The sequence below is a fragment of the Cardiocondyla obscurior genome, linkage group LG17 (genome assembly GCF_019399895.1).
Source record: "Cardiocondyla obscurior isolate alpha-2009 linkage group LG17, Cobs3.1, whole genome shotgun sequence".
NCBI classification, from domain to species: Eukaryota; Metazoa; Arthropoda; class Insecta; order Hymenoptera; family Formicidae; genus Cardiocondyla; species Cardiocondyla obscurior.
Genome location: NC_091880.1, coordinates 1,240,879 through 1,257,357, shown reverse-complemented (window position 1 = coordinate 1,257,357; position 16,479 = coordinate 1,240,879). Strand labels below are relative to the sequence as shown.

Here is a 16,479-nt window from a genome sequence, read left to right as displayed (position 1 = left end):
ATTAGTCTTCCATCTTCCTGGCGCACGTCATCTCGTTGATTATATTACGACGCCAGACCGTGCAGCAGTATTCCGTTCCTAAACGAGCGGTTACAAATGGACGCGCGTTATTCTCTTTTACGACAGCGTCAACCCCCGCTCCCAGCGAAAACGCATTCAGACATAAACCCCTCGCAGATAATGTCCCGATCGCACTCGACATCTCGCGATCCTCGCATACGACTTTCTCGTTCGGACGGACGACCCAATTCGACGCTCCGTCACTTGGACGCCGGCAGTTCCCACGTCGCGTAGTCGCGATGGTGAAATTTTCCGTGAATCACGAGAAGATGGAAAGATAAGCGGGGGAGGGGGGGGGCGGGAAAGGGGTGGTGGAAAATACAGCAACCGCTACCAGCACCGCCGTCGCTATCACCGCCGCCCCGAACATCCCTAGCCTACGCCACATTCTGAGAATGCCAGGGAAGCTCTCCCTTCTCTCCCTGGCACACCCTTCATTGCCGGTCTGGCGGAAGGAAGAGGGCGGCGGGAGGACGGAGGGTAACGTCGGAGGTGGCTGGGGGGCAGGAAATCTGATTGCCAATACATTCCATAGCCCCGCGAATTTCAAACCAATTTCCTCGGTCTATTGCCAATCACAAAGAGCCCGAAATTCTTCGCTGTCGGTTTGGAACGAAATACTTCCCGTGGTTCCTTTCAGACGATCGCCATGCCCCTTTGACCCCCATTGGCAGCGTCTTGGTAATCTTTGGATACCTCGGCCTTCGCGTAACTAAACTTAAACGAACGTTTCGTTCGCCGGCGAAATTTACGACGACGGGAGCTGACTGTTCCAATCGTCTTGATGCGCGACGTCTCGACGAGATTTAGAATTTTCGTGGCCAATGGGATTGCGAACTGAACGAACTGGATTAACGTACATTCTCATTTCCCGTATTCATTTAGCGCGAGACAAAAATATCATCGATTTCCCTTCAATATTAACTTATTTTATTTTACGCTCGCGATAATCTTATTAATTATTTGTTAATGCCTTTGTTGATTGTTCTATGATTTAATGCAATTTAGTGATCAATTTTGATTGATACGCGGATTAATATGCAAGTGCATCAAACGAAATATTTATAATTAAATTCACGGGGGCGGGGGAAAAAAATGTCAATTTTCTGACGTTACCGATCTTTCGTACGAGCTCGCGATGCACACACAATGCTGCGTACCAATAAACGTCCAACGTGCGTTCCGGATTTTGAGAAACAGCCCTCCATTATTCATAGAAACTTCGTGCACGCCCGAATTACCCTTCCCTGTGAAAAAGCGTCAGTTTCACCCTCAAGAACGAAACCTGTCAGCGGAGCCGGTATCGAGAAAATTGATTTCGAAATCGCTCATTTCGGGACAATGTGAAACCTCCATTTCTCATTCACCCCGAGACTGGAGATTCATGAATTTTTGAACTGATCTGCGATCCCACGTACGGAAAATAATTTTACACGTATCAAGAATTTCAGATAATAATAAGAAATATAATATTCAAACTTCTTATTCGATAGATTTTTGTCTTCTTGATCGCTCAAGATATAATGATTTTAAACAAAAAAATTAGGACGTTTTATCGTTGCCGCTTTTCCAGAATGCTAGTTTGTTCTCTTATTTGTAAACTGTTTTAATAATACCTCGGTACAGTCGAAAGCTCAAGGTGCAGGCTCTCCCTTAGAAAAAGATCGCGCGACAGGGGTTGCGGGGTAAACGAAGCTCGGTAAAAACTGTCTCCCCCTCCCCCTCGGAGAGTGCCTTGTCGGCGGAATGCACGGTATAAATCGAATCGAGGAGGCCAATTTCCCGGGCGCGTACTGTTACGTCGTTTTCGGTAATAATTGGCAGCATGAATGGACGTCACGGTTCGCATAGAAATGCGTCCTCGCCAGCGTCGGGGCGCCGCGGCGTGTGGCTGCGCGCACCATCCGGGCCCCCGTCATCTGAATTTGATTCCTGGATGCGTCTGGTCATTAGCGGGTCCAGCTGCGTGTGTGATTGTCGCGCGTATGCGTGCGCGGTCGTCAAAGCCCATTCACGCACGCGGCACCACAAACGGGGCGAGTGACGGCCTCCGTCATTCCCGGCGGGGCACGAGGGGAACATGAAGGGGAGGAAACGTGGCTCGGACTTGTCCACTGACGACATTCTACAGGGGTGGCGTACGTGCACGTGGCACGCGGAAGTCTTTCTGCGACGTGAGGCAAGGGTACAACGGTGAAAACCGTCGAGGGCCCCCGCGTGTGTCTCCGCGCTGGGCTTTAAACGGCGTCGTTTTCTGGGTCGCTCGCCGGTCAAATGTCGCAGGCACGCTTAATACGCATGAAATTTTCATTATCCGGCGGTTATTCTTTTTCTCATATTTGATAAATGAGCGTGCGGTAGTATTTCGATATACATAGGTCAATAAACAGGACAGCATGAAAATAATCTAAGGCATTCGTTCGAAACGAGTTGAATTTTTGGTCTAAAATATTAACGAAAAGATATATTAAAAAAGGACCATTGCGTCTGACACATTTATACATGTATCGCGAACTCATTTTTACTGCTTACTACATTTGGAAATGTTTAAATATTTCGTACAAGAATCTTGGTTATAAAAATCTGTTATCCTCACGTAATTATAAATTTACGTATCCTGTCGTACGTTTTTACGTTCTTATTCAATCGGGGAAATTTTTAAACAGAACGCGATCCTTTTTTTTTTCTCTCTCTCTTTTTTTCCATTCATACCCGCGTTAGCGCAGAATAGATGGCTACGAGTCCAGATTCGAATCTTTTGAACTAATGCATTTAAGCGCTCTTGAAAAAAAAAGAGACGGTGATCCGTCTCCTAAGCATTTCTCTAAGTAGGTATTCCGATCCAGAGTACGAATTCGAGCGGATTATCGGCGGGTATCGGTCCCTTCGTCGTATCCCGCAGTCTCGTTACGGCCATCTTTCCCTCGAAAGGAAAAAGGACACTCGAGCGTTTGTTCCCAATTTCCCGAACGCGGAGACGTTTAATGCGCTTTGTGAGCTACTCGCCGGCCATTCTGTCGCAAGGTCCGCGTCCGTTTTGTATCCGTAAATCCGAGCTGCCATTATTGGCGCGTTTAAAAATGCTCGCAGCACGCGGATAGAATAACGAGGGAAGGGAGGGAGGGACTTTGGGGGCGCATTACTTTTAGCGGTTCCATTGTCGTTGCGAATGTTATTAGGGCATTACGGAGCAGACGGCGGATTAACGGCGTGACGGCGCACTGTTACGTGTTTCAATGGCCGAGCGGGAGGAACTTGTCCATCAATGGAGCCTTTAGGTCCTTAAGCTTCCCCTTCCGCCCTTGCTTCACCGTCTTCCGGTTTAGCGTCTTCTTACAGGCCTCCGCTTCTTCGTCGCCCTCCGCTCGCTCTATCATCTCCGTTATCGTTCGTGTTACATGGCCAGCTAACTAATAACGAATATCTGAGCTAATCTCAGAACGACACGTATCGTGCAATAGGATCGTATTCTATATTGGTTTATAATAAACCAGTATTACACCGGCGCTTTATATTGTATTTTAAATTAATACGACGTGCGTTTCGTGATTTTTAATATCCCTTTAAATTTCCGTAAAGGTCACGATTTTTAGAATAATTCTGAGTTATGATATCGTAGGTAATTTGATTTAATATGAATGCACTATTGAAGGGAACGCCAGGCATTACGGTCTATAGTTACTTCAACGAGCAACTATTGAAATTAATCGCGATCCTAAGAAGTCGTTGACATCTAATTGAGCATGACGGCTGCGGTAGTTGTTAGATCGCGGGGTCGACTCATTATATACAACTCGTCGAGGAAATTGAATCTGCATAGAAGTAGAACCGATATTTACCGGTGTAACGTATAAAAAAAAATAAAAAATAAAAGTTTGTTTCAATAATAATATTAAAAAATAGAATAACAAAAGATTCTCAATTGTTGTGACTTGTTGCTTATCGCGGTGCAGTTTGCAACTCTAGGATTAAGTATTATTTATCAAGCCGGGAGTTCATGCAAATATAATTCAACGAGATATTACTCATTTATGCGTTCAGTGATAATTAATTTTGAGTGTAGTGCTTGCGCAGCACAAATATCAGCTATTTAGGACATTAATAGATAATCGTGAAACAAAACGTGGCCATACGTGGTAATTACTGTATTCCAACGTACAATTATACGATCGACTTCCATCATTTCGTCATACATGGAGCGGCGGTATAAATGTTGCATTGAAATGTAGACATATTGCGTAATGATGTCACGGTACTAAACAGATAACGTAAAACTGAAAGAGCTAACGTAAATCACTATTAATTTCTAGACGTTACTTCCTTTCGAAAACCTTTTGTCAAAACAGATCTAATTTTACATAGAAATTAAATCACTCGATTTTTTCAAAAGGACTTTGCCGAGTAAGTCTATTTGCCGCCCGTTTATATCTCGCTCGATTATTGCATGGCTGATTCAGCGCGTGAAATCGCGCGAGCGCGATACCGATGCGGTAACTGATAGAAGCCTACCAGCTCGTTAGTTTGTTATTGCGGCGCACCTTTGAAACGAGCAGCAAACGAGAAGTCACCGTCGTGCACCTTCTAAAAAGCGGCGAATCGCCGGCCGCCGACTTTTATGACAGAGCCGCAGATAATTGCCTGCCAGATAATTAGATGCCGACAGCGTTAAAACTTGACTGCACTGACGCACTTTTGGTAAACTGCCGTTCGCCGACGTATTATTGGAGGTGGCTGACCTTGGTTACGCTGGGCATAATAATTACGCCGAGGCATTTACGACCGCAGGTTAACTGTACTCGACCTCCCCTTTCGCCCCCTCGCGACGTTTATTACTTGCATTTCCTCCAACCCCTCTCATCGCTCGTTTCGCTGCCCTCCCGCGATCGGCGTCCGCTACCGCTATACTTTCACGAAACCTCATCTCCGCCGCCGCGATAATTTTCAACATTTTTCTCGGCCCGGCACGTAATGTTACCTACTTACCGCGCGACTCCGTTTCAAACAGACTTATTCGATAACTTCATTGAATAAAAATATCTTGAACTTTTCGTTATTTAAAACTGCACATCTTTTTATCTCCATGTATTTTTGTAATACAATCGTTCAGCTAATTCGATTAAATTCACGTTAAATTTGCGCGAAACAAAGTCCCCGCGTAAATGTTACATTTATATTTCGCGACGCACGTGCGCCAAAATAATTTCCCGGGATACGCCCTTTGAGTAGCTGCGCCACGGTAGTCATCTCTCACCGGATCTAGTTTCTCTGGACTTCCCTTCCGCGAGGCCGACCCCACACGCACGAACGGCCAAGAAAACTTCTAGCTATAAATACGCCGGGCAACGCATCCACTTTTACAGCCGGCTTGCGTCTCTATCGATGTAAACCCGACCAAGTACGGCGGGGCGTTTATCGCTGCCGTTTGCGCGAGCCACCCCGATCGGTATCCGAGGCCAGGATGGGTCGGTCAGTGTTAACAGGGCCGTGGAACGTGCGATCCTTGCTCAACCCTTGCCCTCTCTCGGACGGTAGCTTCATTAATCATTAACCGGCGTATTGACGATCGATGGCTTCCGCGCAATTAGCGGCGGATGCCATAACACGAAAACTTGAACTTGTCGGAGGGAATCACAGAAATCGCGCGTCCTCCATCTAGTGCAAAATGTTGCAATGGCAATTTTGGTAAAGCAAATATACATATAATTGTTTTCGACGATTAAAATTCTTTAAGCGATAAATATTTCGATAAATTAAATTTCACGCGCTTTTAAAGACCAATACTTTAATACGTCATATTTTAATATTTAAAGTTTATTATCGAAGCGACTTAATTTGAATATTGATATTAAAAATGTTGATTCCAATTTTTTAATAGATAAAAAAAATCCGTCTCTCCGTCAAATAATAACTATGAAAATTAAATTAAACAGAATAATAATCGATGTATTTATTCCCGTTTTCTTACTTCCGCATTTCAATCCGAGTTCCGCATATAATTAGTACTTAAATTAAAAACCCGGTAAAAGAGGAAACTTTATTATTTGATGAATTCCGTATTACGCTAGCGAGAGGAAGACTAAGTGAAGTGGGTGCGTTTATTCAATAGAGAACGCAGTAAAATTGATATATTAATCTCAAACCACGTGCGTTTTTTCCCGAGCCGTGCTCGGAAATCGTAAGTTCGCACATATTCAGTCGTGGCATTTAGGAGGTCGGTGTGTTTAGTGGCTCATTACCATTCGTTATCACGTTCCCGCTTTAATGAAAGCGAGCACGAGGACGCGGTTTATGATTATCGGGAATTCCTTCTGACTACAAATGTTTCCTTCGAGTGTGCGTGTCCCGGGCGGGTTGCAGGGCTTCTTCCGGTTTTCCTTAGCGCCGCTCGCAGTTACTTTTACGATCCCGGTCTTTATCGTCCATTCCTCGGCCCATTCGCGCCGCGTATATACGGGAGAGGAGCGGAAAACTTTCCGCTGAGCGAACCGCGTCGGTTCGCGATCACTTCAACCGGCCCTGAACTCCCGCAGGACTTGCCGTCGGGACTTCCTCGGCTAATCGGCGATTACGTTTTACGGCGGGTTCCTCATATTTTTACGAGCGCCATTCCGCGGCAGAAATATTCTCGCCCCGTACCTCCCGAAGCTGGAAACGTGCGCCTAAAGATTTTTCCACGCGCGGCCATCGCGTCGACGCGGAACGCGTATAACAACTCGTATACGCGAAATAATAAAACGCAGCTCGATAACAGCGATACCCCCCTTTGCCCCCCCCCTGCGATATGCAATTACGTATTTTACAGCGATCCAATAATTCGATTCGGTGCCGAACGAAAATTAATTTCCATTTAATCGCGCCGATATTTCTTAATCCGCTATGCGTAAATTGCGTTGAATTTTGGTAAGTTCGATATATATCGCGCACCACGTGCCGCGCGCTCCGGCGGGAATTGTATTAAAATAACGCACTTTGAAATCCAAAATGTTCTGAAAATTGAAAATATTTTTATAAAAATAATGTTCCCACCTCGTGCCAGTCCCCGCGCGTCGCGGCGTGAATTTTTATTTTTGTAAACGGCGCGAAAAATATCCGACGTATAATATAACGCCGTTACACGGCGAGGCGGATTATCGAAGGGCTCCGGCGACAAAAGCAGGCGAGCCTTTGCGGTTTTTCCCGCGGCCTCTGGAGGGAAGGAAAATCCGAGGCAGCTTCGTCGCTCCATTTCATTGCTGTCAATTTCGCATACGAGATATTTCATTAGGACGCGGTCAAAGAGGAAGGCAGGGAGAGCCCTGCGTTTTCCCTAGACGCTGATCATCGCGCGGGGAAGACGCATGAAAAGAAAAAGAAAAAAAAAAAAGGGGACTGGATTATGCTGAGCTTTTACTCGCGGGAGGAACGGGAACGATGACTCAAGACCCCTCGCTCTCTTTTTCTTTCCCGAGCAATGCATTTTCATATATTGGCATTCATCGGGTCTTTGCGTCGGGCGCGATATATATGAATATCATTACCGGATATATTTTATGGTATTGCAGGCTGACGCCGTGACGAATCGATCGGCCGCGCGCAGCGAGAGGCACGCGCGCTTCATAAAGCCCCGCCGCGGGAACGTAAGCGAAGAGATTGACAATGGGTTTCCTCGCTTTCCTGATTAGTGCCGCGAATTTCTCGCGCGCGCCGTCGATCTCCGCGCGCGAACGTGTCCGGCCGCCCGCGCAGCCCGAGAACGACGTGTGAAATTAGATTGTGCAGAGGCTTAGGAATGCTCGCGGGGGCTACGCTCGAGAATAATACCGTGAAATTCTCACGACCTTATCGTCATTATTCACAATGAGTTCCGCAATTGCCACGCTTTAGCTGGGGCCGGCCAATACTTCACGCTTTATTTGCGCCTCTCGACTTTCAAAATTTTATTTTTGACCGTATTAATTATGAGCACTAGTTAACCATTTTTTAATCTTTCCAAAAAAAAAAAAAAAAGACAAATAAATAAAATAAAATAAAAATCTAATTTTATTTTTCTTTCTCGCTGATATAAAACGTTAACGGAAGTGGAAAATATATAACTGTTCACTTTTAGACAACGAGGAATAAATGGATCTTTTTAAATAGCTACGGTAAATAAATGTTTCTTTTTTAAAAATGTTTACCACCGCGAACTTTCATCGAAATTCCAATGCTCGGGATAAATAAATTAAATCATGTTATTAAGACAGCACTTCTGTTTTTCGTCGCGAGCGAGAGTTTTCTCTCGCAAGTTTCCCTCGTGCGAGTTTCATATTTTTATAAAAGTTTCCGCCTAAGTAAGCTTCACGGTAAGGAACGTACATATACGAATTGTTCAAACGTAAGGCAACCCCCGCACGTTGGTATTTTGCACTGGCGAGGGGTTGAAGCGAGAAGATGGTGTTTCCCGGGAGGTGCGACCATCGATAATCGAGAACAAACTCGATTACGGAGGAAATCCGTGCTCGCGGAGGTGTGGATGCCGGGTATTCTTTTCGCCGGCTCGTCGTTGATCGATGAGCTACAAATGGCATAGGAGGGTCGCTCGATAAAACGAACCACCGACCCCTCGATACCCGGAATGGATGCGTTTCGGGGGTGTGTAGCTCGTGCAATAAGAAGAAGTTAATGACGCTGCAGTAGAGAATTATCTCTCGGCTTCACCCGGGCCGAGGGGTGGCTTCCAGGGGAAGATACTCCGCCTCATCCCTGGACGCGTAACACGATATCGAGGAAACTGACGGCGGTAAAAGGAAAAAGCGAGAATCCACGAAACCCCTTCGCAGCGTCAGTTCCAGCTATATCGATGCCCTGAGCAGGATCTCTTCTTTATTTAACCCAAGAAAAGTTTAGCGAAAAAGATAGAAGAGAGAGAGAGAGAGAGAGATTTATATATATTGTATATGTATATATAAAAGTCGACAAGATGTAATTAAAAAAAAATATATGTACGTATAAATTTTTATATAAGTATAACGAGAAAGAAAAGTAAAAGTAAATTACGTAATGTAACTTATACAATTTTTATTAAAAAAAAAATCTAATACGTGTGTTTTACATTCGTACTTTATCAATTTTATTACGTCGTATAAAATAACAATTAAATTAAAAATGGTTTAAATGTGATATTCAAATTAACAGAATTACTACACATTGCACTTTGGTAAAATTCTTTTTTGGTACTGTTAGCAAATGTTTTGATTATTTCTAAAGTAGGCAATCGTTAACAAAGCTGCAAACGAGGCACGCAGGTTTTTCGACGAAGCACGTAATTAGGGAACAAAGCCAGAATCTGCGGAAGAAGTTCTGTAAGCTTGATTGGCTTCGCGAACGGTCGAATGGCTGATTCGGGACTCTAGGTTTCCAAGGGTCTAGTTCGAAGGGTCAGTCTCCGGGGTATTCACTGACGCATACGCAAAGAGATTCTCTTCCCGGAGAAGGAAACTTCGAATTTCCCTCGTTAGGGGCAAAGAGAACAAACGATCTTTCACAGCAAAAGCGAAAAAGCGTGTTTAATATAACGTAACCTTAATACAAAAATTACGTAATCCTTCGCAATATATTTTTTATCCAATAACTACTCGAATGGAAATTGATTGCCACCGTTACCTAATAATTAGCTAGCCAATTCGTGGTTTATCTCGTGGCTGTTTAGCAAAACTGTCCAGCACTGAGCCAGAAATGTAACACTCAAAACGTATTAGGTACTTGATAATTATTATTAGCTAATATCGAGCTAGAAAAGCTAAATAAGTACGCGACGAAAAACATTTAGATTCTATTTAGATACATAGTCCGCGCTGGATAGTGATCGGACGACCGATACCAGACAGATTTTGCTTTTCTTTTTTTAAATGACAACTTTATTTTTTGAAGACAGTATTTAATTGCGCGATTTTTTCGTGGACGTTATCGAAGCGTCGCAATCACGTTTAAACCTGTCGAACTGTAACTTTTTAACAGCTGATGTTTTTTCTCGCGTCACGAAGCGAGCCAAGAACTGATCAGCGTCGCGGAAAACCGGCGGCAATTAAATCTCTACGCCTCCCTTTTAAAGTAGAATAACTCTCGATACTCGAGTGAGATACTTGATCGGTGCTACTGGGTTACGTTTATCGGTCACCGAATTGCCCGAGGCAGCGAAGGTACGACGGCGATACGGATATCGACGCCACGCGAGAAGCTCGCTCGCTCGCTCGCGCGCGGATGAGGGCGCACAGTTCCAGATTGCAGGTACGCGTGAACATACGTAAAGGTGGAAGCGCGGCTGGCAGCTGGCGCAGCGATAACAATACCCGCGGTGCTCGTATAGCAGTCAGAGCAGCCCTGCACTCGCGCCGCTCTGTGCTCATACACGCGCGTGTTCTGAAATCTCGAGCTGCCCCGCGGCCGTTCGTGCGCTCTCGCGTTGCTCGCATTAATCGTTCGCCGCGTTTCCTCTCCCGATTTTCCCGCACCGCCATCGCCGTCCATTGCACACCCTGGCCGCGTTTTTGTAACGTTTTCAGGAAAGGGAAAGGGGAAGCGGAGTGTGTATCCCGCTATGGATGAAATTACATCAACGCGATACACTCGCGCGCGTTTCGGCCGGAGATGATCGTGCGCGTACTCTTTTTTTTTTTTTTTTTCGCCGCACGATCTCGTCGCTATTATTTGCCCGGTATCATTTTATTGATACTCGCTTTCCCCGTTCGAGCGACGGGATAAGGGAGGCGTATATAACCCGAATCCCCCGGTTGAGGTTACCGCCGAACGGGTCTCCCCGATTAGAGTATTGTAAAATGAAATATCACGCGTGACGCTTTCAGATGTGGCTGACATTATTTTAACTCCGCGCAATTTTGCGTCCGTCGACCTGGATTTTACGCGGGGCCATCTCCGTGCGCCTGACTCTTTCGTGTCGATCCGCGCAATCCGACGATACGTATTTATTCCCGTGATTCGATTTCCCCGTGTTTTGTGGCGAACAAATCAGTTCTGTGGCGAACCGCGAACCGTGTCAAATATTACCGTACGAAAACGCAATATTTATTCCTCAGAGAATGGCCGTTTTCGATAAACAAAATATCGAAAAAAAAAAAAAATTTGCACGTCCGTTACATCAGCTGGCAACCACCAATTTTGTCATGCATTATTTATCCAGTTGCCGTCTATTAAGAAAAACGTTTCGCAAAAAATAATCCTCGTTAACTTCTCTCTTAATCCCTTCCGTTATCTTATATTAATTTCACGAGCCGTGTGCAATCGTTCGATTAAATTCATAAATTTAATGCGCTCGATATTACAGATTCGTCCGATATTGTATATTGAAGTGAATATTCGGCATAATGTTCCATGTATTAAATCTTTTATAACGCGTTGAATAGCGTACAGGTAGCGGGCGATGTACATAAACAATGCGTAACCGAGTATCGTACGTGCTCCGTGGCGAGTAGAAGGTGTTAAGGTGGGGGTAAGCGGAACAGTCGGTACGTAGCGCGTACACGTAGACGGTTCCCCCACTCACTCCCTTCCGGTACGGCCGAATAATTAGCACGTGGCGAGACGCTCCGTTCTTATCAGAAGTAATACGCGTGTTCGATGGTGCGGAGATGTATTCCGGCGTAATTTTACTTTCGCAACGAACGCTTCCGTACACGACGAGCACCAGCAGAAAGTATTTAAAGTACGTTCTATCCCCACGTGTGTGTTAATTAATCACGCCTCTAGGACGATTTCCGTGCGTGTCCCGTGAACAATAGTTTTGGCCCTCTTCGAACGAGATCCAAGGAAACGGAGCAGAGATAATACCGTTGCTAACAGCGTTTCTGTCGACCGTGTGTAAAAATTCCATTGTAGAAATATCGTTCGTAGTGTCGAAAATGCGAGCAACCTGCGTACCTCGCAAGGTGTGCACGTGATAAGGTCATGAACGTGCTAGTCGAGCGCGCAGATAACGTTGGTCAGTAAACGTGGAAAAATGACTTACATTTATTGACTGTGAGCTGGAGTTAACTTACGCGACTAAGTAATTTCTCTTTTTTTCTGTTTCGGATAAAGATCCGGAGGAGAAGTTAACGTGCCGTCGTCGCCAATGTTGAACGAACATTCCGCAGCGGGTTCGTCGGTCGCGTCGGGAGCGCCGCGTAGATAATCGGTCGGATTTTGGCTATTCGATTTTTTTAAATGGAAGTGACGTACAGTAACGTGTGAAAGAGTCGAGTGGATTAGTTCTCGCGATAGTAAATTCACGCGGATTTTCGCGAGTGTCCAGTGCGCGGAGGGATGACTCGTCACAATCCTAAACTGAGAGGAGGAGGAGGCCTCGGAAAGGCATCATACATCGGCGGAGCAACCCCAAGGTAAATATTTTTTACTTCCTTAAAATTAAAAGCGCGTAAGAAAATTTTTTTTTTAACCATGAACATATTCTTTTGGACGCTTTTACAATTATATATTTTCTTTGTATGTTACAGGTCATCGTGGCTGCATATTACTAACTCCGCTGCTGCGCATCGGTCGGTGAGTAAAAATAATTTTTTTTTCTACCGTCGTTTCAAGACATTTTAAGACGAGAAAAACAGCGTTAAATTAGATCTGCGCGTTCGTTGCAAGGCTGTCGAAAAAATTTAATTTAATTGTTGGTTAATAATATACGGGCTGAATATAATATTGTTATTTCTGAGTTCTTTATAAACGATCAATATCTCTTTAATGGAAAAGCTCCTCTAAATTCATTCAGGCTGCGTATAATAATTATATTCGGTGGACCATATATATTTTGAAGTAAATTTTACATTCCGTATTATCTCGCTACATAGCAGCGGTATAAATAGCAGCGATACGGTAACTTGGAACGTCTGTTAAGATGTCAATTTATGAAACGGTACAAGTTACTTTTGATCTGCAAAATTCTTCGCCCAGCCGGTATCGTTCTTACTCCAGAAATAGCCGTTCCTATTAAAATCACTCGAAATAAATCACGTACGCGGGCAACAATTTTCTGTTTACCACGTAAATACCGCAAATATCGAAACTATATATTTTTGGAAAGAAAAACGCCACCAGAGGTAAACACATTTGCATTGTATATTCAATCCTCGCATGAAGTAATAGAATAAACGGAGAAGCAGATGCGGCAGCTTCGTTGCGGCGTATTATATACTGTATATACATGAAATTTCAGTCGGAAGGCAAAAATCGATTGCGCGCCGCGACACTCATTAGCATAATTATCGTGAAGATCCAAGTCAAATGACAAGCGCACGGTGACGTAAGCTGCATTGACGCAAAGATGCGGAAATACTTTATAAACAGCGAGTGTCGCTCCTTGCTTCCTGTGCCGCGCATTTAGTTATATCGCAAGGTTTATTACGTGCACGTAACCCGTATACGGCAAGGGGTTGGTGCATAAACGCGGTGCGCGTAGGAGAAAAGGGGGAGAGAGATGGCGGACGAGAGAAACGGAAAGAGAAGTAGAAACGAGACGGAGAGAAAGTCTCATCCAGGCGTCCGGGAGCGCTGTGTTAAATAGCTACCACTACTGCGGCTACGCTATCTCGCCGGTGTGCCGCGTTTCCTGGGCGTCGTGCCACCCCTCCCTCCTCCCCCCCAAAAATTCATAACTCGGTATAATAAGGGCTTGGCGAGCGTAACAGCTGACGCGACCCGCAACCATCGAACTATACCAGCTACGCATTACGCGCTTAATTTACTGAACAAGTTTAATTGCCTTCCAAATGAACTTCGCTCAGTCAAAGAGAAGCGTCCCTTTTTGTCCGCTTTTTTTTCCCGCCCCTCCTCTCCATCCTTCTCTTTCTGCCGCACATCCGTTCTATCGAGGGATTTTTTGTTACAATCAGAAGTTAGGAATATTTTATTCTTCGCGTACTTTACGCATTAAATATCCATTACGGCGATAAATTAAATTTACTTTATTCCTGTATATTATATATATATATATGTATATCATCTTGCTCGTGCGCGTTACGTATACGTATACGTAAAGAAACGTTATTTTAATAAAGTTCTCTTTTCATTTCAAGATATCGGAGTTTTGAAGTTGGGTAAAAAATTAGAGTTGAAGACTTTAAATTGTTCAGAAGTGTTTCTTGCAAAGCCTATTATTTTTTAAGCTCCTGCTTTTGTTTAAATTTATCTATTTAACTTCAAGACTCGATATTCTGTAATAAATAAAAATTGAGCCGCGCTGCTAAAGTATTATAACGTTTAAACACACATATGTATATAAATTTATAAAATTAAACTCGTCCCTTAAACGTTCAAAAATGCAAAGAAGCGAGATGTAACGATCAATTAAACACATTGACGTAACAACGAGCAATTACCCGGCGAATAGTCGTATGTGTCTAGTAATTCATGGCAACATCGTGGACATCATGCATATCCATTTCGACTTGCTTTACGTGTTAGTATCACCGTCCTAAATCAGTTTATTACGCATGTAGTCTGCGCAGGGTCATCAATCGTCGATTAATCAACCGGAAATGGTCGATTTAATGCGTTAACGTTACGGCCGTGGATACGCGTTTCGCACGTATCAGTGGCGTTAATTAATGTAATATAGGCGTCCGTATTACCCCAGCTACGAGGATGCCATTTGGTGCCAGTTTTTCGACTAACTAAATCAATTTCGCGGGTAAAACGCTTTATCAGCGACAGCGGATGCCAGACCCCTCCCCCCTTTCGCTGGAAATGCCGCTATTTCGTACATCGTCGTGTCTGTTTTACGCGAAAAATACCGTCGTCCTTTTAAAAGACCGAGGGTACAATCCTCTCGGATGTAATAAATCTGCTGCAAGCAGGTTTATCTTTCCATTACACACTTCGTCTTTCGCGGCCAGATTTGTCCGCTGAAATTCGTTCGTTACTTATAACGAAAGAGGCAAAGATAAATTCATAGAGCACAAAAAAAAAAAAAAGTTCAGCTAATACCCAAGATTAGAATCGTCAAACCGCAATTATTTTAAACAAACAGTAGGATCACATTTCTGTCAGGAATACGTAAGACGAGAGAATGTGTTTGCAATCCTATCGGTAAATTTGGCAAATATTGATCGTCCTAGTAACTGCGGCGCGTACTCACATATGTAGAATCCTAGAAAATGGTGCCGAGTACGAAGTCAGTGTCTTCGTGCACGCGATATTAAGTTCCGCGCTCAAGCCGCTGAAAAGCAAATAATGTAATAACCAAAGCAGATTACGCCGCGCCTGGTTTAGCGTCACCGAGCGTTCTCGATTGCTCGATTCTATCTTCATTTGTGACGACGAATCTCGAGGAAATGCGGTCCAGTTTTATCGTTTCCCAGTAGGATGACGTACGTCATCGGACGTTTCCAAGCAATCGATATGCCTCTGCGTGCTCACAGGATGCAAATAATCACGGTGGTCGGCGCTATCAACGGCCGCGAGTGGCGCCTCCGATAAGCAAGAAGCACTGGCCGGGCGCATTTCATTTGCACGTTAATTAAAAATAAATTTAGCCTAGCCGCGAAGTAGAAGAAGAGTATATTGCGGCCCGATATCTCGCGGCCGTTATGTGTATCGTACTCTACGAACAAGATCTCGTTCATAAGCAGAAAATAATAGGTGCGCCGAGCGCTGAAATGGCTCAGATTTTTATTGCGGAGCGTCGCACTTTCTCGGTTCTATTTAACGTTCTTCGTCGCGACACCGCTGCTAATTTGCGGACTTTTTACGATTCAATATTCAACAACGCAGCGAGGATGTTTTTTGCGCTTGTAACTTTACGGTGCTTTTGCGCAAAATCGCAATTCGGTTAGTCAAGAAATTACGTTGTTTTCCTGAACTGACAAACCCACTCTGATTTAAAGATGATCGCGTATCCTCGTTTCCATTTTTATATTCTCGTAAATTAATCAATTTCTTTGAATTATGAGTAACGTGATATCTAATAGGTTTCACATCACGTGAATCACAGCATCGAAAATATGAATTGCTCGCGATATTTAGTACGACGTGTTTCTAAAAATAACATTTCGCTTCAACTTCGAGAAATTTTCTGCAGTGTTAAAAAAGGCTTCCCTACTTTATACATATAAAAAATTTATTATTTATCTCCACCGTTCCGAGAACCGACCAAAAAATCTTGCTACCGCAAGAAGATTAATTCGGAGAGCTGAATTTTTTAATTAAGTTTATCCACAAAAACGATTTAACTTCGTGTTAGTGTGTGGTACGTGTATAAACGATTCGCCAGGAAGTTTATCGGATATTTAGAAGTGGAATATTTAGAAGCGATATGATATATATATTTTTACGCGAAAACATACTCGTTATGCCGGATAAAAGTTGGCCGACGAAGGAAGAAGGAACCATAAAAGATAACGCGGTGATCGAGTAACTGACTAACTAATTAACCAACCAACTCCCCGGTGAACTATCCGA

General features: G+C 44.1%; 1 protein-coding gene and 1 long non-coding RNA gene across 15 annotated transcripts in view; one reads left to right on the top strand and one right to left on the bottom strand.

Annotated features, from left to right (window-relative positions):
* Ten-m (teneurin transmembrane protein Ten-m) overlaps nucleotides 1-16,479 on the bottom strand; it is a 481,599-nt gene that overhangs the window by 90,471 nt on the left and 374,649 nt on the right. The gene's annotated exons all lie outside the window — the stretch shown is intronic.
* On the top strand, nucleotides 11,161-12,615 carry LOC139109383 (uncharacterized). The gene is made up of 2 exons (XR_011546828.1): nucleotides 11,161-12,413; nucleotides 12,528-12,615. It is a non-coding gene; the product is annotated as an uncharacterized lncRNA (long non-coding RNA).